This window comes from Pan troglodytes, chromosome 1 (genome assembly GCF_028858775.2).
Source record: "Pan troglodytes isolate AG18354 chromosome 1, NHGRI_mPanTro3-v2.0_pri, whole genome shotgun sequence".
Classification (NCBI taxonomy): Eukaryota; Metazoa; Chordata; class Mammalia; order Primates; family Hominidae; genus Pan; species Pan troglodytes.
This window is the reverse complement of record NC_072398.2, coordinates 49649561-49677146: the sequence shown is the minus strand read 5'-3', so window position 1 is coordinate 49677146 and position 27586 is coordinate 49649561. Positions and strand designations below refer to the sequence as shown.

At 35.1% G+C, this 27586-nt stretch overlaps 1 pseudogene; it reads left to right on the top strand.

Moving 5' to 3' along the window:
- LOC736780 (elongation factor 1-alpha 1-like) overlaps nt 1-27586 on the top strand; it is an 86250-nt pseudogene that overhangs the window by 35763 nt on the left and 22901 nt on the right.

Sequence of the window (27586 nt, the reverse complement as noted above, 5' to 3'; positions counted from 1 at the left end):
ATAGCAGTAATCCTGGCTGGAAAGTCACTGATGGTCAATTATGAAAGATCTGTCACAGGAGAAGCCTTCAATAGAAGCAAGTGAGTAATAGAAGACAGAATTGATTGGGCTCTAGTGTCAGCATGGGTTGAATCTCAGATCTATCACTTATTAATACTGTGACTGTGAGGAAGTCACTACAACTCTGTGCCTGAGCTTCTTCATAACTGAAGATGACATTAGCGTCTGTATCATAGGATTGTTATGGAGACTGAATGAGATAATGCACATGAAGTACTTAGTATAATGTCTGCCTACTCTAAGCACTCACTACAAGTATTTGGAAGTATTCCAAATCAGGTATTATTATTATCATTATTAATAGCTAAAACCTACCATTTGTGAAGCACCTATTCTGTGCTAGGCACAATGTTAAGAGCTTTACATATATTTAACCCTATGAGCTAAATATGTTATTTATATTATTGCAGGTAAAGAGAAGTTACATGACTTTTTCCAGATCAGAACTGAGACTGGAACTCAAAGCTCTCTTTTTATGTTTGCCCCCATTGTCCTGAGAATGCAACTACAAGATCCAGGAGCCTATCCCCAAATTTCACAGAGTTTATTAAAAATGACAATGTATTTGGGACACAAACACATCATCAAGGTGAAGATTCCAGCTCTTCTTGTTCAGCCTCTTGCCACCAGAGTAAGAGGAAGATATTCCTATTACCTTTCTTGTCTTTCTAGATGATCTGTAAGCCTGAACTCCTGTGGCCTCCTGTTCATAACACACATATATACACCCCCACACCAACACACCCCCACATACACACCTACACACACACACACACACACACACATGCACACCTACATGTACCTCTTCTCACTCTGCAACTGCAGGTCCATATTTCAGAAAAGTATCCCTGTTGAGCACCCCAATATGTATTACTAAGCAGAAGACTTAGAAAATCAAGTCTGAAGCAAGCCTTCAAAAACACTGTGTATATTTAGCTTACAGCTGTTTGACTGAAACAACATTCCAAAGTGACCTTTCCTGGAGGAAAAAAAAAAAATCAACTTTTACCTAAAATGAAAAAACTTCCTGGACACCCTAGAATGGCAATGTTTAAAATATTTTCGGATCCAGTATCTACTGACCTGTTTATCCCATGAACTTGAATACCATCCACAAGTTAACATCAAGTATCACCACCATGTTATTGACTCTGAAAGTAAAAACTCTTGACTAGACCCTTGAGCCAAGATTTTTTTTTTTTTTTTTGAGACAGAGTCTCACTCTGTCACCCAGGCTGGAGTGCAGTGGGAGCCAAGTTTTAATTCCATATTTTCTGCTTCCAGAACATCTCCACTTGGATGCCCAGCTGTCAACTAAGAACTACACGTATAGGGGAAAACGATAGTGTACACTGATTCGAAGTGTGGCTATACCATTATCCAGTCTTGTTTGAATCCATGTCCTACCATTTGCAGCTCTGTGACCTTGAGCAACTTGACCTCTGAGACTCAATTTTCTGAGCTATAAAATAGGACTAGTAACAGAGTGTATATCACAGGGCTGTGAGAAAGAAATAATACATATAAGACATACCAGAATGCCTGGGACGTCGTACATGTCTGATAGATATTTTTCTATTGTTTCTTTACATTATTATTACTTTTTTATTTATTTTTATTTTTTGAGACGGAGTCTCACTCTGTTGCCCAGGATGGAGTGCAGTGGCATGATCTCGGCTCACTACAACCTCCACCTTCCAGGTTCAAGTGATTCTCCTGCCTCAGTCTCCTGAGTAGCTGGGACTACAGGTTAGCACCACCACACCCAGATAATTTTTGTATTTTTAGTAGAGATGGGGTTTCACCATGTTGGCCAGGATGGTCTCAATCTCTTGACCTCGTGATCCATCCACCTTGGCCTCCCAAAGTGCTGGGATTATAGGCGTGAGACACCATGCCCAGCCTACATTATTATTATTATGCACAAATTAAATTAATCTTTCCTCATTATCCACAAGTAAACTTTAGTTCCACTCAATGGTACTTTTTCTTCAGGATCAAAACCTTGGAGGTTTTTAAACTTATCTTTTGTTATCCATATGTCACTTAAGTTCTTTATAGAATGATATATCAGTGAATAAATACATTATAAATGAATGAAAAAAAGGACATAATCACCAAGTACTAATTTTTTCTTTCAATAATTTTTCTCTTTCTCTTCATTCCTCCTCTCAAGAACCTGGCTTGAAATTCCACCTCCTAATCAACTCCATGAAGTCCCCAGACTAAACAGTCACCCTTTAAGTTTTTGCCCCTGTAATTCATTGTTAAATCAAATTTTCTAAGACACTGTATTCAATTCATCATTATATAATGATTCCTGATCTCCTTATTTGATTTTATGCCAAATTTCTCATTTTGGCTTTTAGAGGTCACCATCAGTAGGCCCCTTCTCCACAGTTTGATCTCTTTCTGCTCCCAGCACTGACTCTCTGTCCCCTTTCATAGAGTCCTCATCCTTATCACATGCCCAAGGCATTGGTAAAGGTAAATGTCATCCTGGCTCAGCCACCTGGAATCCCTCAAGCTTTTTAAAACCCAAATCTGATCATGCTCCTCCTCTGCACTTCATCCTGTGATAGCTCTTTTGCCTTTAGAATAAAACACAATCTCTTTGCCAACATGTTTATAGAGTCAACTATGTTTTAAACATCGTAGTAGGCAAAGATGAGCAAGGTACAGTCCTGGCTTTTAAGGTGCTCAGAGTCTTAGAGGATGTGAAAGTGACCTATAAACTTGGCCCCTCCCTACCTCTGGCTCATTTGTCACTTCTCACTTGAGTCCTATTCTTCAGCCTTATTTAATGAATTGCCAGCAGTTCTCCAAATGTGCCCTGCTCCCTCACCTTCCCTTGGAAGGTTCTCCTAGGTCCACCACCACCCCGTCTAGCTTGGGCAGTCGTCTTCTGTGTTCCTAGAGCATTCTGTGATAGCGTCTTTCATAGCATCAAAATAGTGGTAAGAAGTCTCCCCAACAGAACAGCCAATAGGAATTGTGTTAGACTCTTGTGACAGCTAGTATACACCATAAAACAATAATGCGTTACTCTCTTCTGCTTATTGGCTTTTATGTCAATGCTTTGATGCTCTTCTTCAGAAAGAAAGTGTCCACGTATTTAAAAATTGTTATGAGCCATCCCTTCATTGGCCTTCCTTCCTTCCTCAAGGGAATTTACCTTTCACTGAAGGTTCCTCAGTCTTTTCCCACAAAGCTTGAGTTCCAAACCTTAGCATCCTTTATTGCTCTCTTTCAGGCTCCAACCTCTTAATAGTTTGTACTTTTCTACCACTTAGGATTTGCAACCCTGGATCTTGTTTTGTAGACATGTAATTAAATAACAATTAAATGAACTTAGGGATCAAACAAGTCTGTTTTCAAATTGTAGCTCTGCTGTAGTAAAATTTAGAAATCACTTTCTCTTTCTGAACCTCAGTGTTTTCATACCTAAAATGTAATAATAAAAGATTGTCTTATAGAATTGTTGGGAGTATTAAAGATACACTTTATGCAAAACTCCACAGTAGCCAGAACGTGTTGGGAAATCTAGGTCTGCTTATCTATCTATCTATCTATCTATCTATCTATCTATCTATCTATTTTTCATCTATCTAAAAATGCTTTGTTGGTCAGCCCCTAGATTTTGTCACCAAGCCTGGTGCTTACTTCTTTATACTTTTAGTCAGATGGCCTCAACAGTGATGGCCACAACAAAGACTCCTGTCAGAGAATTTCCAATCACTGAGCACATGAATAAATTATTAGAGCATTTAACTTCCTCCTGCACTCTCAGCAGAGGTCTTTTTTCTTGTTTCCCAGAGAAAATAACACCATCAGACAGGCACTCCCTGAATATCTCACTCCCAAGTCTCCAGACCTGCAGTAGGAGAATGTGCCTCCAATTGAATGTCCTCTTCTCCTACCCTGTCACAAACTTCTGCCATCAGACTCTCTCACTAATACCTCTCATACTGTGGGCTATGAGTTAATCTTTATATGAGTGAGTTAGCCCTCATACTCTCTAATAACTTTAAACACTTACTCTACTAAAACACAAAGATTATTATAACAAAGAAAATATTTTATAAAAGTATCAACTCATCAAGAAAACATAACAATCCTATATGTGCATGATGCTAATAACAGAGATGCAACACACCTGAAACAAAACCTGATAAAAGTAACAGAGGAAGTTAAAAACACATCTACAATTATAGTTGAAAATGTCAGCATTCCCTTCTCAGTAACTGGTTTATAAAAAGTTGACAAAACAAGTAATTATTTATAAAAGAATTGAACAACCACTATCAGTCAAGTTCACCTAGTTGAAATGTATATAACACTATACTCAACAACAATAGAATATATATTTTTTCAGGTACACATGGAATATACACCAAATAAACCAAATTCTGGGCCATTCAAAATAAATAAAATAAAATTCTAAAAATATTTAAAAATTGAAAGTATGCAGAGCTTATTCTTAGATCACAATAGAAATTAACTAGAAATTAATAACAGAGTAGTACCTGAGAGATTACTAAATAATTGAAAATTAAACAGCACACATCTGAGTAAACTATTAATCAAAATAGAAATCACAATGGAAATTAGAAAATATTTTGGATTGGATGAAATAAAGAAACTACATAAAGAATTTGCGGAATGCAAGAAAAGCAGTACTTAGAGGAAAACTTATAAACTTGAATGCTTAAAAATCAATGATATGTTTCTATCTTGAGAAACTAGAAAAATAGAATCAAATTAAACTAAATGTAAGAAGAAAGACTAGAGATAACAAATTAATAAAAAAAACAGGAAAAAAGAACTGAGAAAAAATAATGAAATCAAAGAGTGGTTCTTTGATGAGATCAGTAAGGTTAATAAACCTCTAGTCAGACTGATCAGGAAAAGTAACAGAAGACACAATAAAGCAGTCTGAAGCATGAAAGAGGAAACATCAAATGCTCTAGATTTTAAGAAGATAAGATAATATTGTAAAAAAACTTTTATACCAACAAATTTGACAACATAAAGAATGGACAAATTTCTTAATAAAATACAGACTACCAAAGCTCAGTCAACAAAAAATAGATAATCCAAATATCCACACATCTATTAGAAAAATTGAATTTATAATTTGAAGTCTTCTGCCAAAGAAAACTCTAAGCTTTACTGGTAACTTTTACCAAATTTTAAAAGAAGAAATAAAAAATTTTAAAGAACAAATGCTTCCAGAAAATTGAAGAAGGCCAGTATTACCCTAATACAAAAACTATGTAACTATTACATGAGAGGAAGTTAAAGACCAATATTTCTCATGAATACAAATTCAAAAACATTTATCACAATTTTAACAGTAAAGTCCAACATTATCTAAGACTATAATATTTAATGGCTGTGATGGTTAACTTTATGTCATCTTAACTAGACCACAAGATGCTCAGATAATTTGGTTAAACATTATTTCTGGGTGTGTCTGTGAGGGTGTTCCCAGGGAAAAAAAATTAACATTTAAATTGGTAGACTGAGCAAAAGCAGATTGCCCTCCTCAGTGTGTGTAGGCACCATGCATCATCCATCCCACTGAGCACTTGAATCAAAGAAACGGTCTGAGAAAGTTTGGATTCTGTCTCTATGACTGTTTGAAGTGAGGCTTCAGTCTTCTCCTTCCCTTATACCATTGGTTCTCTACTTCTCAGAATAATACCAGCCAGCTTTCCTGATTCTCCAGCTTGCAGACAGCAGATTAGCCTATATAACCACATAAGCCAATTCCTTATAATAACATACATAATATATACATATGTAATACATGTATGTGTGTATATATTTATATGTATGTACGTTTGTGTGTGTGTGCGTGTGTGTGTGTGTGTGTATCTACACATGCCTCTTCTATTGTTTCTTTATCTCTGGAAAACCCTAACAGATACAATGAATAAGTGGGATTCAATCCAAAAATGTTGGTTTAACATTGAAAAACATATGCAATTCACCATATTAACATATAAAAAAACAATATGATTATTTCAAAGATGCAGAAAAATTATTTGACAAAATTTAATACTCATGTAAGATTTTTTAAACTAATACATGAACAGATCAAATTTTTTGACTTCAAAAGGGAAATTTATGAAATAATCTACAGCTAGCATCATATTTAATGTTGAAAGACTGAATGCTTTCTCCCTAATATCAGGAACAAGACAATCTGTTTTCATGACATCTGTTAAATATTGTACTAGACAATCTGACGACTGCAATAAGGCAAAAAAAAAAAAAATTCCAGGTTGAAAAAGAAGTAAAACTATCTTTGCATAGATGATATTTTGATATTTTAGATTATCTTAAAAACTCTAAAAAAGAGCCTACTTGGATCTAATAATTCAATTTATCAAGGTCTCAGAGCACAAAGTCAATATAAAAAAGTCAATTATATTTTTATGTAACAATGAATATTTAAAAATGAAATTTAAAACCCCTACCACTTACGATAACATCAAAAACATCAAATTCCTAAGAGCAAATATAACAAAAATTTTTAAGACCTCTACCGTGGAAACTATAAAATATCATTAAGGAAATTAAAGACTTTAATAAATGATAGTATATTACCATGTTTGGGGATTAAAAGACTCAAAATTGTTTAGATGGTAGTTCTCCTCAATTTGCTCTACTTATTTAAGGCAGTCCATGCTAAAGTCACAGAGTTTTGTTGTTTATTTTTGTTCTTTTTTTTTTTAAGGAAATCCACAAGCTAGTTATAAAATCTATATGGAAAGGCACAGAACCTGGAACAGCAAAAGAAGCATCAAGTAAGAAGATAAAAAGCTAAAAAAATTTACATTACCAGAGATTAAGACTTACTCTACATCTACAGTAATTAAAACCACATGTATTTTACAAGTATAGACCAACTGACCAGTGGGACAGAATGAAGATGTGAGAAACAGAGCCACATATGTACAATCAACTGATTTCTAAGAAACTATTTATTAATATGTATTTCAGGGAAAATATTTATAATAAATTGTGCCAAGTCAATAGTGTATTCATATGGAAAACAATAAACCTTGACCCCCTACTTCACCCCATAAACAAACACACATGCACACACACACGATTTATAGACCTGTATCAGACAGCTTCTAAAATAAAACATAGAAAAATATTTGTATTACCTTAAAATTGGAAAAGATGTTTTTCACAGGATTTTTGAAAAGCACTAATAATAAAAGAAATAGTACATTGGACTTCATTAAAATTAAGAATTTCTATTTATCAAAAGTCACTATTAAGAAAATAATGGGTATGTTTTTGTCCTCCAAGATGGCAGATTAGATGCTTTTAGCATACCTCAGCCACTTGGAAATAGCAAAACAGTGCATAAAGATCAACCCTGTGAGCTTTAATTCAAGAAAGAAAATGGGAATTCACTGGAATAGCAAAGGACACCCAAATCACGGAAAAGATAAGGTGAGCAAGCAGCCCCCATTATGGCATTTGCCTGATAAAATTGAGTGAAGCACCTGCACATGAGGTAGACAGAGAGTCTTCCTCTGTAACTCACCTTTCCACTAGGGATCCTTGCAACCTAGGCCTAGGAAGAGCATCCTGCTTGTCCCAAGCCCTGGAGCTAACTTGGGGAGTGGCTGGGAAATGCTAAAAGGAAAATACACCTGGAAAAGCTGCAGAAATTTTCCCAGGCCCAGGACTGAGAGGAGGACTCCATTTTTAATACAGGCTCATACAAAGTCAGTCATAACTTAGTAACCCGGCAGTGTGGCTGCGCAGGCTTTCTAGCCTCGGGCCAGAGGTTGAAGTGCTTGCTCTAGAGTTGGTAAAGGAACCCCACAGCCAGATTGAGTGGCAAGTGTAGTTAATTCCCCAACAGTAGATGCTGAAATTGGGCTCTGTCCTGTCACAGGACTGGAGTACGAGCGATATGGTTTGGATCTGTGTCCCCACGTAAATCTCATATTTAATTGTAATCCGCAGTGTTGGAGGTGGGGCCTGGTGGGAGGTGAGTAGATTATGAGGGTGAATCCTTTTAGTGCTGCTCTCATGATAGCATGGTCACAAGATGTGGTTGTTTCAAAGTGTGTGGCACCTCCCCCTCTCTCTCTTCCTCCAGCTCTAGCCATGTGAAGTGCGTCAGTCCTTTTTGCCTTCCGCCACGATTTTAAGTTCCCTGAGACCCTCCCCCCACCCCCCAACAAGAAGCTGATGCTGCCATGCTTCTTGCACAGCCTGCAGAACCATGATCCAGTTAAATCACTTTTCTTTATAAATTACCCAGTCTTAAGTATTTCTTTACAGCAAAGTGAAAATGGACTAATACAGGGAGGAAAGCTGCTGAAACTGCAATTTCTCCTGGGCAATGAAACTTGCAGCCAGGAACAGCTTTGTGGCCTGGAACTGATTTGTGTTTGTCATTGCTGGGTGGCCCAGTGTGTTCCCCTGAGATTGTAGTACAGTAGGGGCTTCTCTGCTCCACATTCAGGAATATCTTCAGACATTTGAAACACACACTCACCTGGCTTGGCAGCCTCAGCCACCCTGCCCTTCTTGTGCAAAGATCATGGTGCAGCAGGGATCTCTCCACTCCATGCCCAGGCAGATGTCCAGGCATTTGGAGCACCCACTTAAATAGATCAACAGCCTAAGCTGTCTTAGCTTTCCTGTGCAGAGGCAAGAATGTTGACTCTCACCACTCCTATTCAACATAGTACAGAAAGTCCTAGCCAGACCAATAAGGCAAGACAACAAAATAAAAGACATCCAGATTGGAAAAGAGGAAGTCAAATTATCTCTGTTCACTGATGACATGATCGTATACCTAGAAAGCCCTAAAGACTCCTCTAAAAGACTCCTAGACTTGGTAAATAAATTCAATAAAGTTTAAGGATACAAAAATCAATGTACATAACCAGTAGCATTTCTACAAACCAATAAATTTCACGTTGAGAACCGAATCAATAACTAAATCGCATTGAAAATAGCCTTCCCACATACACACAGTATCTAGGAATACATTTAACCAAGGAGGTGAAAGATCTCTACAAGGAGAATTACAAAACACTAATGAAAGAAATCATAGATGACACAAACAAATAAAAAAGCCTCCCATACTCATGAGTTAGAGAATCAATATGATTAAAATGACCATTCTGACCAAAGTAATCTACAGGTTCAATGCAATCCCTTTCAAATTACCAACACTATTTTTCACCAAATAAGAAAAGAATCCTAAAATTTATATGGAACCAGAAAAGACCCCAAATCACTAAAGCAATTCTAAACAAAAAGAACAAATCTGGAGGAATTACACTGCCTGACTTCAAATTATACTACAAAGCTATAATAACTAAAACAGCATGCTACTGGTACAAAAATAGATACATAGATAAAAGGAACAGAATGAAGAATCAAGATGCAAAGCTACAAACCTACAGCCAAATGATCTTTGACAAAGTAGACAAAAATAAACAATGGGAAAAGGACATCTTTTTCAATAAATGGTGCTGGGAAAATTGGCCAGCCATATGCAGAAGAATGAAAATGGACACTTATCTCTTACCATATATAAAAAATAAAGATTTAATATAAGATTTGAAGCTACATAAATTCTAGAAGAAAACCTAGAAAAAAATATTCTGGACATTGGCCTAGGCAAATAATTTATCATTAAGTGATATTTTCTCCAAAATGAAATGCAACTAAAACAAAAAATAGACAATGGGAATTAATTAAACTAAAAAGCTTCTGCACAGTAGAAAAAAAAACAGAATAAACAGACCATCTACAGAAAGGGAGAAAATATTTGCAAATTATGCTTCTGGCAAAGGATTTATATTCAGAATCTACAAGGAACTCAAACAACTCAACAAGAGAAAAAACACACAACCCCATTAAAAGTTGGGCAAAGGACATGAACAAACATTTCCCAAAAGAAGAAATGCAAGCAACCAGAAAATACATGAAAAAATAACCCTTAACATCATTAATCAACAGAGAAATGAAAATTATGACTACAATGAGATATCATGTTATGTTACACCAATCAGAATGGCTAATATTATTTGTTTTGGAGCACACACATTTATTTATTTATTTATTTTTAATTTTACTTTAAGTTATGGGATAAATGTGCAGAACATGCAGGTTTGTTACATAAGTATGCATGTGCCATGCTGGTTTGTTGCACCTGTCAACCCATCATCTAGGTTTTAAGCCCCGCATGCATTAAGTATTTGTCCTAATGCTCCCTCCCCTTACCCCCAACCCCACAACAAGGTCCAGTGTGTGTTGTTCCCCTCCCTGTGTCCTGTGTTCTCAATGTTCAACTCCCACTGATAAGTAAGAACATGCGGTATTTGGTTTTCTGTTCCTGTGTTAGTTTGCTGAGAATAATGGTTTCCAGCTTCATCCATGTCCGTGCAAAGGACATGAACTCATTCTTTTTTATGGCTGCATAGTATTCCATGGTGTATATGTGCCACATTTTCGTTATCCAGTCTATCATTGATGGGCATTTGAGTTGGTTCCATGTCTTTGCTATTGTAAACAGTGCTGCAATAAACATAAGTGTGCATGTGTCTTTACAGTAGAATTATTTATAATCCTTTGGGTATATACCTAGTAATGGGATTGCTGGGTCAAATGGTATTTCTGGTTCTAGATCCTTCAGGAATCACCACACTGTCTTTCACACAAAGGAAGAACTAATTTACACTCCCATCAACAGTGTAAAAGCATTCCTATTTCTCCACAGCCTCACCAGCATCTGTTGTTTCCTGACTTTTTAATGATCACCATTCTAACTGGCATGAGATGGTATCTCATTGTGGTTTTGATTTACATTTCTGTAATGTCCAGTGATGATGAGGTTTTTTCATATGTTTGTTGGCTGCATAAATGCCTGCTTTTGAGAAGTGTCTGTTCATATATGATTTCCATTTTTTGCATTTGCTGAGGAGTGTTTTACTTCCAATTGTGTGGTTGATTTTAGAATACATGCTATGTGGTGAATGTATATTCTATTGATTTGGGGTGAAGAGTTCTGTAAATGTCTATTAGGTCTGCTTGGTCCAGAGTTGAGTTCAAGTCCTGATTATCCTTGTTAATTTTCTGTCTCATTGGTCTAATATTCATAGTGGTGCATTAAAGTCTCCCATTATTATTGTGTGGGAGTCTAAGTCTCTTTGTAGGTCTCTAAGAACTTGTTTTATGAATCTGGGTGCTCCGGTACTGGGTGCATATATATTTAGGATAGTTAGCTCTTCTTATTGCATTGATCTCTTTACCATTATGTAATGTTCTTCTTTGTCTTTTTTGATCTTTGTTTGTTTAAAGTCTGTTTTATCAGAGACCAGGATTGCAACCCCTGCTTTTTTTTTTCTTTCCATTTACTTGGTATATATTCCTCCATACCTTTATTTTGAGCCTATGTGTGTCTTTGCACATGAGATGGGTTTCCTGAATCCAGCATACCTATGGGTCTTGACTGTATCCAGTTTTCCAGTATGTGCCTTTTAATTGGGACATTTAGTCCATTTATGTTTAAGGTTAATAATGTTATCTGTGAATTTGATCCTGTCATCATGATGCTAGCTGGTTATTTTGCGACTGGGTACCTCAGTTGGAAATGCAGAAATCACCTCCCTCTGTGTTGGTCTCACTGGGACCTGCAGACCAGAGCTATTCCTATTTGGCCATCTTGACCCCTCCCCAGAATGGCTATTATTGAAAAGTCAAAAAAACAAGTGTTGGCATGGATGAGGAGAAAGGGGGCTGCTTATACAATGTTGATGGGAATGTAAATTAGTACAATCTTTATAGAAAACAGTATGAAGCTTTCTCAAAGAACTACAAACAGAACTACTATTCCATTCAGCAAGCCCACTACTGGTTATCTACCCAAAAGAAAATAAATCATTATATCAAACAGACACTTGTATTTGTATCTTCATTGTAACATTGTTCACAATGACCAAGTCATGGAACCAACCTACGTGTTCATCAAGAGTCAACTGGATAAAGATAATGTGATAAATATACACCATGGAATACTATGCAGCCATAAAAAATAAAATCATGTCCTTTGCAGCAACATGGATTAAGCCAGAGGCCATTGAGTGAACTGACTCAGAACCAGAAAACCAAATACCGTATGTTCTCACCTATAAGTGGAAGCTAAACAATGGATACACAGGAACATAAAATGGAAATAATAGAAACTGGTGACTCTAAAAGGGAGGACTCTGGAAGAGGGGCAACAGTTGAAAAATTATCTATCAGGTATAATGTTCACTATATGGGTGATGGGTATATCAGAAGCTCAATCCCCACCTGCATGCAATATACCCATGTAACAAACAAGCACTTGTACCTCCTTAATGTCAAATTAAGAATTAAATAAATTAAGAAAAGGAAGTAAAAGGCAAACATGCTATAGAGTGGGAAAAGATACCTCAAATACATAAAATGCTAAAAGCATTTTAGAATTTCTAAAAAGTAAATTTCAAATTATTAACTTAAAAATAGGTAAAAATTCAAGACATATAAGCAAAGACTTGAAAAGAAGTCTTCACTTTCAGAAAGAAGGATATCAAAATGAACAATAAACATTTGAAAAGACTCTCAATATTATTAGTCATCAGAAAAATGCAAATTAAAATCATGACATACCACTATATATCCACCATGGCTAAAATTAAAAAGAATTTAAATATCAAATGTTGGTGAAATTTTGGAGTAAATGAAACTCTTCCACATTAATTACAGAAGTGTGATTTGATACAAACATTTTAAAAAACTTTGGCAGTATCTACTAAAATTAGATATGCTAGATATATCTCTAATTCCATTCTTGAATGCATTCCCAACCAAAATAAGCACTATATCCAATGAAAGCCATAGCCAAGAATATTTATAGTATTTTTATGTACCATATCCACAAATCATAAAGAACTCAATTTTCATCACCAATAGAATGAGGAAATAAACTGTGGAATCTTCACACAATAGAACACCACACAATAACGTAAAACAACAAAGTTCTGATACATGCAACAAAAACAAAGATAACCCTCAATGCTATAATAATAACAAAAAGAAGTAAAGCAAAACTAATTTTAATATTTTGGTGACAGATTTCAAGATAAAGGGTTCCCTCATGTGCAGAAGGATGAGAAAAAAGGATACAGGGTTGATCAAATCACCTAGGAAGTCAGAGTAGATAGAAAAGATGAGGATCTTAAAAATAATCTTGACAAAGAACAGTCAATGGAGTAAGACACAAAAATAGAAGCACTTGTTTATGCAAGACAAATGCTAAAAAAATTCCATAAAGGATCAATCCTATCAAATGCTACTTGGAGCATAAAATGTCCGTGGTAAAAATTAAACACTAGACTGAAGGACTTCAGCAAGATGGTGGAAAAGGAAGCTCCTGACGTTTCCTCCTCCCATCAATTCACTAATAACTTACACACTGACCAAGTTCCTCTGAGAGAAATCCAGAAGCTAGTTTCACACAGAGGGCAAATGAGAAAATATCCACATTAAATTGAGTAGAAAAATCTGAGACATACTTGTACCACAAACCCCACCCCAAGCACAGCACCTTACCATCAGAAGGGAACTCCCAACTCACAACTTCTCACTAAGAAGTGAAGGGTTTAGACCATACACATAGTACTCGAACTTTTACAGTTGCCAGCTGAGAAATCAGCTTCTAAGTCACTTAGCTTTGGGAGTAAACAGGGCTCAGAATTCATGAGTGTTATAGCACCACAATGAACAGAGGCAGTTTTAATGATCACTTTCATCAGCTATCCCCTCCAGGTTCCATGCAGCGTGAGCAAGCAAAAATGTCCATCTCCCAGCTTCTCACTTGAAGAGGTCTTACTGCATACTTTCCTAGCTCCTGCCTAAAGGTCAGGCATCTAATTAGTCTGCATCTGGGAACTGAAGGAAAAAGGAATAGAAATCCTCCAGAGGTTTGAATGGGCATGTGTGCACTTCTCATGCCTTCTCCTCTCAGCTTGCTTGCTCTAGCAACAAAGCTGTATCTCCAGCTCTCTCTGGAAGGAGTTTGTCCACACCTCAAGTATCCTAACTTTTACAGCTCCCAATCAAGGGACTAGCTCCAAAGTCACCTCCCCCTGGGAGCTAAAAGGGATCAGCATTTGTAACTTCTCAGAACCACAGCCAAAAAAAAAAAGAGGCCATTTTAAATGAGTGCACACTTCTAGCATCTGTTTCTCACAATTCAAGACAGAGTTAGAAAACACAAATGATAAGCTTTGAGTTGCTTTCTGGAAGAAGTTTGACAGCACACCTAATGTCTCGACTATCCCAACTGTTGCTTGTGGGCCAGGCTTTTAATTAGGCTGTATCTGGGAGCTGATGAAGCAATCCATAGTCCTCTTGGAGCCTGAAATGGCATCTCACAGCTCCTCCTGCTGGAATGCTCCAGTGATAGAACTAAGCTTCCAGCTAAGCCACCTGTCTCTAAGAGTGGGTGGAACTTGGTATCCACTGGAGTGACAAAGAGCAAAGCAATGGATTGAAAGAGTGTGCTGTCTGAACAAGAGTACAGACATTTGCCACAGATACTCTGTCCAGTTTAGTGCAGAGCAAGTGAGAGATAAACTCTAGCTTCCACTGTTTCCTTGAAGAGAAGGGAAACTAGACCTCACATCTAGAACCCAAAATTTTTCATTTTCTTGAAGGACTGGCTTCTATCTCACCTATTTCAAGACACTATTGAGACTTGGCACACCCTAATCTCCTGGGATCCACTAAGAACAAAAGCAGTGATTTTTGACAGGTACGAAGATTTGAGAGGTACCCAGTATTTCTAACTAGGCTAGCTGATGAAGTTTAACTCCCACATGAGGCCAATCTGACAAGGTGGCTATCTTATCTAATGTACAAAAATCAACACAAAGTCTAAAGGAAAGTGAATTAACAGGAAAAATATATTCCAAACACAAAAGCAAGATAAATCTCCATAATCTAATAAAGTGGAAATAATTGATTTATCCAACAGATAATTAAACATAATGGTCATAAAGATGCTCATCAAGGTCAGGACAGCAATGCGTGAACAAACTAGGAATTTCACCAAAGAGATATAAAATATTCTTTAAAATACCAAGCAGAATTTATACAGCTGTAGAATACAACAACTGAGCTAAAAAATTCAACAGGGAGATTCAACAACAGAATAGATCAAGTGACGGAAAGGATCAGGAAACCCAAAAAAGGTCATCTGAAATTAGCCAGTCAGTGAAACAAAAGTGAAAAAATAATTTAAAAGCACGAAGATAGCTTAAGTAACAATGAGATGCCATCAAGCAGACCAATATACACTTTATGAATATTCCAGAAGAAGAGAGAGAGAAACAAGTAGAAAACATATTCAAAGAAATGTTTAAAAATGTCCCAAACCTGGGGAAGGAAGTAAACAGCCAGATGCAGAAATCCCAAACAACACCAAATGAGATAAATACAAAACGATCCAAAGACAAAGAAATTTTGAGAGCAGCACTAGAAAAACAGCTTGTTACATGAAGGGAGCCTCTGTCAGACTATCAGTGGATTTTTCAGCAAAAAGATAGGAAGACCTCAAGTTAACAACATAAGATGACACCTCAAGGAACTAGAAAAATAAAAACAAACAAAACCCAAAGCTAGCAGAAGAAATGAAATTACAAAGATCAGAACGGAACGAAATAACATTAAGACCAAAAATAAATAAATGAAAAGTTCGTTTTTTGAAAAGATAAACAAAGTTGATAGATCACTCACTAGAATAACCAAGAAAAAAGATTTAAATAATCACAATAAGAAATAATAAAGGTGATATTACAAATGATACCACAGAAATACAAGATTATCAGAGACTACTATAGACAGCTCTACAGACGCAAACTAGAAAACTTAGAAGAAATGAATAAATTCTTGGAAACATAAAACCACCCAAGATTGAACCAGGAAGACATAGAAATTCTGAACACACCAGTAATGAGTAGTAAACTAGAATCACTCCTTAAAAAATCTCCCCCACACACACAAAAGCAAGCCCAGGACAAGATGGATTCACAGAGTTGTATCAGATATACAAAGAAGAATTGATATGAATCCTACTGAAACTATTCCAAAAAAGCAAAGATGAGGGAATCCTTCCTAACTCTTTCTGTGAACTCAGTATCATCCTGACACCAACTCCAAGCAAAGACACAAGAAATAAAGAAAACTACAGGTGAATATCCTTGACGAACATAGATACAAAAATCTTCAACAAAATACTGGCTAGCCAAATCCAATAGTCCATCAAAAAGATAGTACACCATGATCAAGTGGGCTTTATTCCAGGAATGCAAAGATAATTCATTATATGCAAATCAATCAGTGCAATTGATCACATTACAGAACTAAAAACAAAACAATATGATCATCCCAATCGACGCAAAAAAGGCATTCAGAAAAATTCAATATCCCTTCATGATAAAAAAAACTCTCACAATATAGGCATTAAAGGAACATATCTAAAAATAAAAGCCAGAACAGACAAACCCACAGCCAATATTATACTGAATAGAGAAAAGTTGAAAGCATCCCCTGTAAAAACTAGAACAAGACATGCATGCCCACTCTCACCAATCCTATTCAACGTATTACTGGAAGTCCTAGCCAGAGCAATCAGGCAAGAGAACAAAATAAAAGGCATCCAAAATAGAATAGAGACAGTCAAATAATTTCTATTCACTGGTGATATGAGTTTATGTCTAGAAAACTCTAGACTCCTCCAAAAGCTCCTAGATTTAATAAATTACTTCAGTAAAGTTTCAGAACACAAAATCACTGTATAAAAATCAGTAGCATTTCTATACACCAACAACAGTCAAGATGAGAACAAAGTCAAGAAGGTAATCTTGTTTATAATAGCTTCAAAAGTAAAATAAAATACCTAGGAATATATTCAACCAAGGAGGTAAAAGACCTTTACAAAAAGAATTACAAAATCCTGATGAAAGAAATAGATGACACAAACAAATGAAAAAACATTGCATGCTCATAGATTGGAAGACTCTATATTGCTAAAATGAACATATGGCCCAAAGCAGTTTACAGATCCAATGTCATCCCTTTCAAATTACCAGCATCATTTTCAACAGAATTAGAAAAAACAAATTTAAAATTCATTAGGAACCAAAAAAAAAAAAAAAGAAAAGCTCAAGTAGTCAAACAACAATGAAAGAATAAAGCTAAAGGCATTATATTACCTGACTTGAAATTATACTACAAGGTTATAGTAAGCAAAACAGCATGATGCTGATATAAAAACAGACACACTTTTCAATGATACAGAGCAGAGAACCCAGACATAAAACCACATACCTACAATTAAGTTTTCTTCAATAAAGTCAACGAAAATATATACACTGGGGAAAGGACAACCTATTCAGTAAATGGTGCTGGAAAAATTGTATTGCCATGAGCAGAAGAAAGAAACTGGGCCCCATCTCTCCAGGCTAGCTGATGAAGTACCAAACTGTATACTGTATACAAAGACTAACTCAAGATGGATTGAAGACTTAAATGTATGATGTGACACTATATAAGTCTTAGAAAAAAAACTGAGGAAAAACTCTTCTAGACGAATTGGCCTAGGTAAATAATTTATGACCAATTTGTCAAATGCAACAAAAACACAAATAGACAAATGGAACTTAGTTAAACTAAAAAGCTTCTGCAAAGCAAAATATATGATCAACATAGTAAATAGACAACCTACAGAATGGGAAAAAATATTTGCAAGCCATGCATCCAATAAAGGCCTACTACGCAGAATCCACCCAAACAACTGGACAGGAAAAAACAAACAACCCCATTAAAAAGTAGACAAAGGACATGAACAGATATTTTTCAAAAGAAGGCATACAAAAATCCAACAAGCATATGAAAACATGCTTGGTATCACTATAAATCAGAAAAAATGCAAATTAAAACCACAATGAGATATACTTTACACCAGTCAGAATGATCATTACTGAGAGTCAAAAAATAACAGATATTGGCAAGGATGCAAAGAAAAGGGAATGTTATACACTGGTGGTAGGAATGTAAATTAGTAAAACCTCTATGTAAAACAGTAAGGAGATTTATCGAAGAACTGAAAATAGAACTACCATCCCTTTCAGCAATCCCAGTACTTGGCCATAAGCCCAAAGGAAAAAGTTATTATATAAAAAATACCTGCACTTTTATGTTTATTGCAGCACTATTCACAACAGCAAAGATATGAGATCAATCTAAGTGTCCATCAATGGAGGACTGGATAAAGAAAATATGCATACCATGGAATATTACTCAGCCATAAAAAATAATGAAATTATGTCTTTTACAGCAACATGAGTGGCATGAGGCCATTATCTTAAGTGAAACAACTCAGAAACAGAAAGTCATATACTGCATGTTCTCACTTATTAGTGAGAGCTAAAAGATGGATACACCTGGATATACAGAGTGGAATAAGCGACACCGAAAAATACAAAAGTGTAAAGTGTGGGGAGTGAGGGTTGAAAAATTACCTATTGGATACAATTTGAGTGATAGGGACACTAAAAGCTCAGACTTTACCACTACACAATATATGCATGTAAGAAATTTGCAACTTACCCGTGAATCTATAAAAATAAAAAATTAATATATAGTTATCCTTGAAAACAATAAAGTAAGTGAATGCATATATAATTTATGAGCCATGAAAAATAAAAAATAAAGAGACTTTACTTAACTCCCAAATAAAAAGACATTGTGGCTGAATTAATTTAAAAACAACTGTATACCATGTTGTAAAGATTCAACTGTATACCATGCACAAGAAACTCATTTTAGATTCAAGGACACATATAGGTTGAAAGTAAAGGAATAGAAAAAGTTATTACATGTAAATAATAACCAAAAGAAAGCAGGAGTGCTACACTTACACTAGACAAAACAGAATTTAATCCAAAAACTGTCTCAACAAAGAAGGTCATAACATAACAATAAAATGGTCAGTTCAAGAGAAAGATATAATAATTGTAACTACATACACATCCAACATCAGACACATAAGAATATAAAACAAATATTGACAGATCTGAAAGGGAAAAATTGATAGCAACACAGTAATAGTAAGAGACTTCAATACATCACATTTAATAATGAATAGAAAATCCAGATAGCAAATCAATAATTAAATGTCCGACTATGGCCAGGCGTGGTGGCTCACACCTGTAATCACAGTACTTTGGGAGGCCGAAGCGGGCAAATCACAAGGTCAAGAGATCGAGACCATCCTGGCCAACATGGTGAAACCCCGTCTCTACTAAAAATACAAAAATTAGCTGGGCATGGTGGCACGTGCCTGTAGTCCCAGCTACTCAGGAGGCTGAGGCAGGAGAATCGCTTGAACCCGGGAGGCAGAGCTTGCAGTGCGCCGAGATGACACCACTGCACTCCAGGCTGGGTGACAGAGCAAGACTCCATCTCAAAAAAAAAAAAAAAAAAAAAGAAAAAAGAAAAAAGAAAAGAAAAGAAAAAAGTCAGACTGCACAACACTATAGACCAAATGGATCTACAAAACAAATATGGAACTTTTCACCCAACAGTAGAAGAATACACACTCCTCTCAAGCACACATAAAACCTTCTCCAGAATATGTTAGGTCACAAAACAAGTCTTAACAAATTGAAGAAGATCGGAACAGTACCAAGTATTTTTTTCTGGCCACAGTTAAATGAAACTAAAAATCAACAACAGCAACAAAACGGGAAAATTCACAGATATGTGGAAACTAAATAATATATGCTTGAAAAACCACTGCATCAAAGAGGAAATCAAAAGGGAATTTAAAAAATATCTAGAGACAAAAATGAAAGCACAACCTACTAAAACGTACGAGATGCAGCAAAAGCAATACTAAGAGGAAAGTTTACAGCAATAAATGCCGACATTCAAAAAGAAGAATCATCTCAAATATATAATCTAGCTTTATGCCTCAAAAACCTAGACAAAAAACAAACTAAAGCCAAAATTAGCAAAAGGAAGGAAATAATAAAAATCAGAGCAAGAATAACTCAAGTAGATACTAGAAAACAAATCAACAAACAAAAAGCTGTGATTTTTTAAAAGAATTAACAACATTTACAATTCTATAGCTGGGTTGAAAAAAGACTCAAATAAAATTATTAGTAAAAGAAAAGATACTACAACTGATGCCACAGAAATACAAAAAATTATAAGATACTTCTGTGAATAATTATATGCCAACAAATTGGAGGTCCTAGAAGAAATGGAGAAATCCATAGAAGCATACAACCTAGTAAGACTGAACCATGATGAAATAGAAAATATGAACAGATCAATAATGACTAAGGAGACTAAATCAATAATCAAAACTCCCAACGACAAAATGAAGCCCAAGACTTGCTGTCTTTGTTGGTGAATGCTGCCAAACATTTTAAAAATAATTAACGCTAATTATTCTTAAAGTCTTCCCAAGACTAGAAGTACGGTGAATACTTCTAAACTCATTTTATAAAACCAGCATCATCCTGATACTAAAGCTAGAGAAAGACACCACAAAAAAACTATAGGCCAATGTCTCTGATTAACATTGATGCAAAAATCCTCGATCAAATACTTACAAACAAAATTCAACAACATGTCAAAGCAATTATACACCATGACCAAGTGAGATTTATCTCTGGTATGCAGGTTGGTTTAATATATGCAAATCAATCAATGTGATATATGAAATTAACCGAATGAAAGATAAAAACTATATTATCTCAATATACACAGAAAAACATTTGACAAATTTTATCACCCTTTTATGATAAAAACTCTCAACAAATAGGTATAGAAAGAAATTTGCTCAAAATATTAAAGGCCATTTATAAAGAGCCCATAGCTAATATGATCATCAATGTTATCTTAGAGAAAAGTTTTTCCTCTGAGGTCTTGTACAAGCCAAGGATGCCTACTCCCACCACTTTAATTACTAAAAGTACTGGCAAAAGCAGTCAGACAGAAAAAGAAATAAGAGGTATCTAAACCATAAAAGAAAACATAAAATTATTTCTCTTTGCAGATGATGTGATCCTGTATGTAGAACCCTTTAAGATTACAAAAAAAAACTTTTAAAACTAATAAATAAACTCAGTAAATTTGCAGGATACAAAATCCACATAGAATAATCAGTTGCACTTCTTTACATCAACAACAATCTATCTGAAAAGGAAATCAAGAAAATAATTTCATTTATAATATCATCAAAAAGAATAATATACTAACAAATAAATTTAACCAAGGAGCTGAAAAATCTGTACACCAAAATCTATTAAGCATTGATGAAACAAATTGAAGAACCCATAAATTGAAAGATCTTGTGTTCATGGATTTGAAGAATTAATATTTTTTTAAATGTCCATACCACCCCAAATGATATACAGATTCAATGCAATCCCTATCAAAATCCCAAATGGTATTTTTAACCAACATAGAGAAGACAATTCCAAAACTTGTATGTAATCACAAAAGACCCCAAATATTCACCTTGAGAAAGAACAAAGTTGGAGGCATCACACTTCCTAATTTAAAATTATATTACAAAGCTATAGCAATCAAAACACTGTTACTGGCATAATTATAGAAACATAGACCAATAGAACTGAATCGAAAGGCTGGAAATAGACCTTAACATATACAATCAATTTTCAACAAGGGCACCAAGAATACACAATGTAGAGAGAATAGCCTCTTCAATTAATGGTTCTGGAAAAACTGGATACCCACATGTAAAAAAATAAAATAACATAAAACTCTACCCTTACACCATACACAAAAATCAACACAAAATTAATTAGTTAAAACAACACAAAATTAAATACTTAAATGTAATATCTGAAACGGTAAAACACCTAGTAAAGAACATGGGGAAAATCTTCTTGATATTGGCATTGACAATAACTTGGATATAATAGCAAAAGCTAAGCCAACAAAATCAAATATATACAAGTGGAACTACATCAGACTTTAAAACTTCTGCACAGCAAAGGAACTAATCAGTGAAATGAAAAGACAACCCATGGACTGAAAGAAAATATTTGCAAACCATATATGATGAGGGTTAACATTCAAAACATATAAGTATCTCCTACAACTCAACAATAACAGCAATAAAGAAACCAATAATCCAATTTAAAAATAGGCAAGGACTTGAACAGATTTTTTTCCAAAGATGACATACAAATGGATAAGTGGTATCTGAAAAGCAACACTGGACAAATGCAAATAAAAACCACAATGAGATGTTACCACAATACCTGTTAGGATTACTATTATAAAAAGAAAATAGATAAGTGTTGATGAGGATGTAGAGGAAAGGGAACCTTTGTACACTGTTGGTGGCAATATAAATTGGTATAGCCAATATGTAAAACAGTATGAAGGTTCCTTAAAATAATAAAAATAAAACTACCATATGATCTAGCAATCCCTCTTCTGTGTATACATCCAAAGTAAAATTAGTACCTTGAAGAGATACCTGTGCTCTCATGATCATTCCAACATTATTTACAATAGCCAAACAACCTAAATGTCCATCAACAAAAGAACAGATTTTAAAAGTTATGTTAGATATATATGCAATGAAATATTATTCCACTTATAAAAAGGAGATTCTGTCATTTATAACAATATGGTAAGTGAAATAAGCTAGACCAGAAATTTCAAGAGCTCAATTATATTTGCAGTGTTAAAAGATCAAATATATAGAAATAGAGAGTAAAATGGTGGTTACCTGGGGTGAGGAGGTAGGCGGACTGGGGAGATATTGGTAAAAGAGTATAAAGTTAACAGTTATGTAGAATGAAAAAAATCTAATCTCATGATCTAATGTATAGCATGATGACTATAGTTACAGTATTGTATACTAAAAATCTGAGGCCAGGGCTGGTGGCTTCTGCCTGTAATCCCAGCACTTTGAGAGGCTGAGGTGGGAGGATCATTTAAGCCCAAGAATTCAAGACCAGCCTGGGCAACAAAATGGGACCTCATCTCTACCAAAAATTTAAAAATTAGCTGAGCGTGGTGGTGCACATCTATAGTTCCAGCTACTCAGAAGGTTTAGGTGGGAGCGTCTTTTGAACCCAGGAGGTTGAGGCTGTAGTGAGCCGTGATTATGCCAGTGCATTTCAGCCTGCACAATGAAGCAAGACTCTGTCTCAAAAAAAGAAAGAAATTTGATAAAAGTAGATTTCAGGTTTTCTCACAATGCAAAAAAGGATACAAGATGTGAAGTGATGGATATGTGAATTTGCTTGACTATAGTATAATTTCACTATGTGTAGGTATATCAAAACATTATGTACACCTTAAATTTATGCAACTTCTTTTTAAGAAATACTAGATTGGGGAACATGCATATCATTGGTGACTTTTAGCTCCCCAAGTATAGTTTCAGTGGTGCTATAGGCACTAAAGCATAATTGGAGTAGGCAAAAGAAGTATGAATATAATTGGATATGAGGAATATGGATACTATTTTTAATAAACTTTTCTATAAGGAAAACAGAGAAATGTAGCAGAAACTAGATGGTGTTAAAAGAAAAACTTCAGCCGAATTAAATTTAAAGGAGTTTAATTGAGCAATGAATGATTTGAGAATTGGGCAACCCCCAGAAGAATCACAGTAGATTCAGAGAGACTCCAGAGCAGCCATGTGGTAGAAGAAGATTTAAAGACAAAGAAAAGTGAAGTGACGTTACAGAAATCAGAAGTGAGGTACAGAAACAATTGGATTGGTTACAGCTCAGTGTATGCCTTCTTTCAAAACAGTTTGAATACTTGACAACAGTGTATGAGTGGTTGAAGTATGGCTGCTGGGATTGGTCAAGACTCAGCTATTGTTACAGGCACATACTCCCAAGTTAGGTTACAGTTTGTCCCCAAGGTCTCAAATATAGAAGTATAGAGTCCTTCTCATCCCATATTTAGTTTAACAATGGGAAATGGGAGGTCAAGTGACTTTCTTATAAGATACTGTAAGATTACATGCTGATTCAGTTAAAAGGAAATTATAAAGATGTATGGGCAGAGGGATGATACAATGTCATGAGTGGCATCCTTTTAGAGTTATGAAATATGACCCTTCTCCGTTAATGGTTGTTTCCACTTGGAGTACATCTCTGGTTACACTGTTTCTGTCACAAAAACATAAGACACCTTGTTGCACTGACTTAATTAATCTTGAAATCCCAACCACACACATGCTATAGCTTGTTTTTAATTTTATAACCTTCTAAACAATGTTATAATGTATGATGGATTTTTTTCCTGGTTTACCATTAATCTAAAGGTGCAAAACTGTCTTTTAAATAGGAATGGTGTGTGCTGCTTCTGTACCATCAAGTGCTCTGGTACTGTAAAAACATTTAGTACACAAGGACCACTAGAAATCTTCTGAATTACTGATCAGCAACAAAGTCATTCTTCAGTATCCATGGGGCATGGGTTTCAGGACCCCACGGAAGCCAAAATCAGAGGATGCTCAAGTCCCTAATATAAAATGATGTAGTATTTGCACATAAGCTATGCATATTTTCCCATATACTTTAAACAATCCCTAGATTACTTATAATACCTAGTACAATAGTTGTTATACTTTATTGTTTAGGCAATAGTAACAAGAGTAAAAGCCTGTACATGTGCAATATAGATGCAATTTTTTAAAAAAATGTTTTTGATCTTCAGTCAGTTGAATTGGCAGATGGAAACCCATAGACATGGTGAGCTGACTGTATATTGTTCTGTTAGAAATGGAAATTTCTTGTAGAAAATTCCAGTGAGAGTTTTCTCTTATTCTATCCAAAACAAATAAATACAAACATAAATTGACTCTTTTGAATAAAAGTACAGCAAGAGAATTATTAATTTTTAAAACAACCTAAGCATGTTTAGATCTACAGAGCAACATGAACATTGAATATTACTAATAAAATGATAGTTACGGTTTTCACTCACTTTTTTCTGCAAAAATGAAATAAATAATGCATTGTTTCTGTTCTCCTTTTTTTTTTTCTCTCTCTCTCTCCTGGTTTTATTTTTCTGTTAATGGAGTGGCAATTTCATCACATTCCACACATACAGTATGTTTTAACAGTTTTTACATTCTGATAACGACTTTGGTGAAAAAGCAGTGAATAATGTGTTAACATTGCTAAAAATGACCTTAACATTTATATTTTCTGAATATGTTATTGGAACAAATAACCTCTATCTTATTTAATATATTTTTGCTCACATTTCCTAAGTAAATTTATATGTGTATGTAAAGACTAAAACCTAACACTTACCCATGTTCAGTAACAACTGAGTAGAGGGTGAGCCCTAAAATTAATTCTGAAAAATGTTTATTTGTCTTCAAGTTGCTGTCTTCATGTGAATTGCTATTTGAAGCTAAGTAGCTGATAATTTCTAGACATATTCATTCTTTTGTTCCCAAAGCCAGTTGTTTGAATATTAGAAAGAAATATTCATGTCCAAAAGCTTCATGCTAACAGGCAAACAATTACATGAAGATAAGTGTCAACATAATTAGAGTACATTCCTTATAGATATTTTGTGAATGGTAGGCTTTATGGGGACATTTTTCCTTTGGAATGATAAAACAAGAAGAGGATTCCTTCAGCATGACTTCAGGTTTCTCATGTCTTTTTTAATTTGAGGGTTTGAGCCTTCAGCTTGTTTGCAGATAACACAAGTGTGGGGTGGTCTTAGATTTTAAACTGTATCCTGACAATGCTATTGTCATATAATAATGGGGGGGGGGGCAATTTAGCTTATCTTGCTTCTTACAGATCTTTTCTATAAAGTATTTTGCTGAAAATCATAATATACCTCTTATTATAGCACAGTACTTTATGTTTAGAAGGCATGTATTAAAAATCAATATAATTCAGTCAAGCCAAATTTTATTCAATGCCCGTATGTGTTAATCACATCACAGGCGATGAAATTTGTTTGCATTAAGAGACCCTCTAAAATTTCTACTTTTCTCATGTTTATTTACTTACCTCAAAATAAATAATTTAATTCCAAAGACATGGTATTATCTCTAAATTAAATTTAAAATAATATATAACTAGAATTGTGTTGGTCTTATAAATTAAAGGTATATTCTTGGCAACAGAAACCAGTGAGTTGGCTGGTGGAAAGAAATAATAAATTCTTCATTCCCTTGTTTTGTCTTAATTCCTTCCTTCCTCTATCAAAGATCACAATGCATTCTAAAAAAAAAAAAAAAAGGACTCTGAGTCAGAGAGACCCTGACTCTCCAGCTTTCATTCTGTGTACACCAGTATTGGGAAATGACTCAGTTCAATGCCAGGGCCCTGCCTGCTTGTCTATTAACCTAATTGACAGTGCCTGTGACACGTGTCAGGCTGACTTCTCTCAGAACAGCTCACAGATTTGAGCAAATTGGAAAGAGTGAAGGCAGGAAAACCTAACCACTATTGCTCCTTCATCTCCAGGAGAACAAAGTGCCAGCTTGACTGTTTGAGATTATGTAAAAAAAAACTCAAGAAAAAATAATTTGAAAGAAACATATATGCAAGGAGGACATGCTTCCCAGGACAGACAATAGAAGCATGTTACTAAGGGCCTCCAATGTGGTCTCAGTATCAGGATACAGCTGTGTGACTGTAAGCAAAGGAATTTCAAAGGGTTCCTGGACAGTGATGGCTAAAATTATTCATCTAGAAGCAGGTGGATTAAAAAGAAGAAACATTGTTAACTCCTAATATGGAAACTAAATATAAGGGTCCAAGAGAATGAGAGTGAAAGAACTACAGAAAGAAAGCTCAAATATGCATGGCAATGCTAATAAATTAGTAAGATAGCCTCAGGCCTTTTGCCAAGAAAACTGCCAACACGATGGCTCAAATTGTCATGAGACATGTTTAGTAGCATGTCAAAAAAGTCAAATTTCGCTCCCCTTATCTAGCAGAGAACAAGAATATATATAAATATATACATATATATATTTATTTATTTTTAAATGCTCCATTGCAATCTAGTTCATAGCTTATATGAAACTTGGTATTTTTCACACATCGTCTATTTTCTAGTATACTACTAAGCTTTTTCCAGCTCATCAAAAAGGGAATTTAATTAACTGAAAAACAAATAAAACCTACTGTTCAATCCCTGTTTGAAAGGGGTCACAGAATGTCTCCCAATTAAAAAGAGAGGAGTCCAGATTAGTCTGTTGTCACTTTTGCACCCCTCAATGCACATTTTGAATGTAAATTTTTGAACAGTTAAGACAGACTTTACCACACACAAGCCAGTCTAACTGGAAATTATGGTAGGATAACACCTCATGAATACCGTAGGTATTAATGGTTCCCATCAGTTTAAGCTTTGCAAATACTGTGTCTGTTCCTGACAGATAATGATT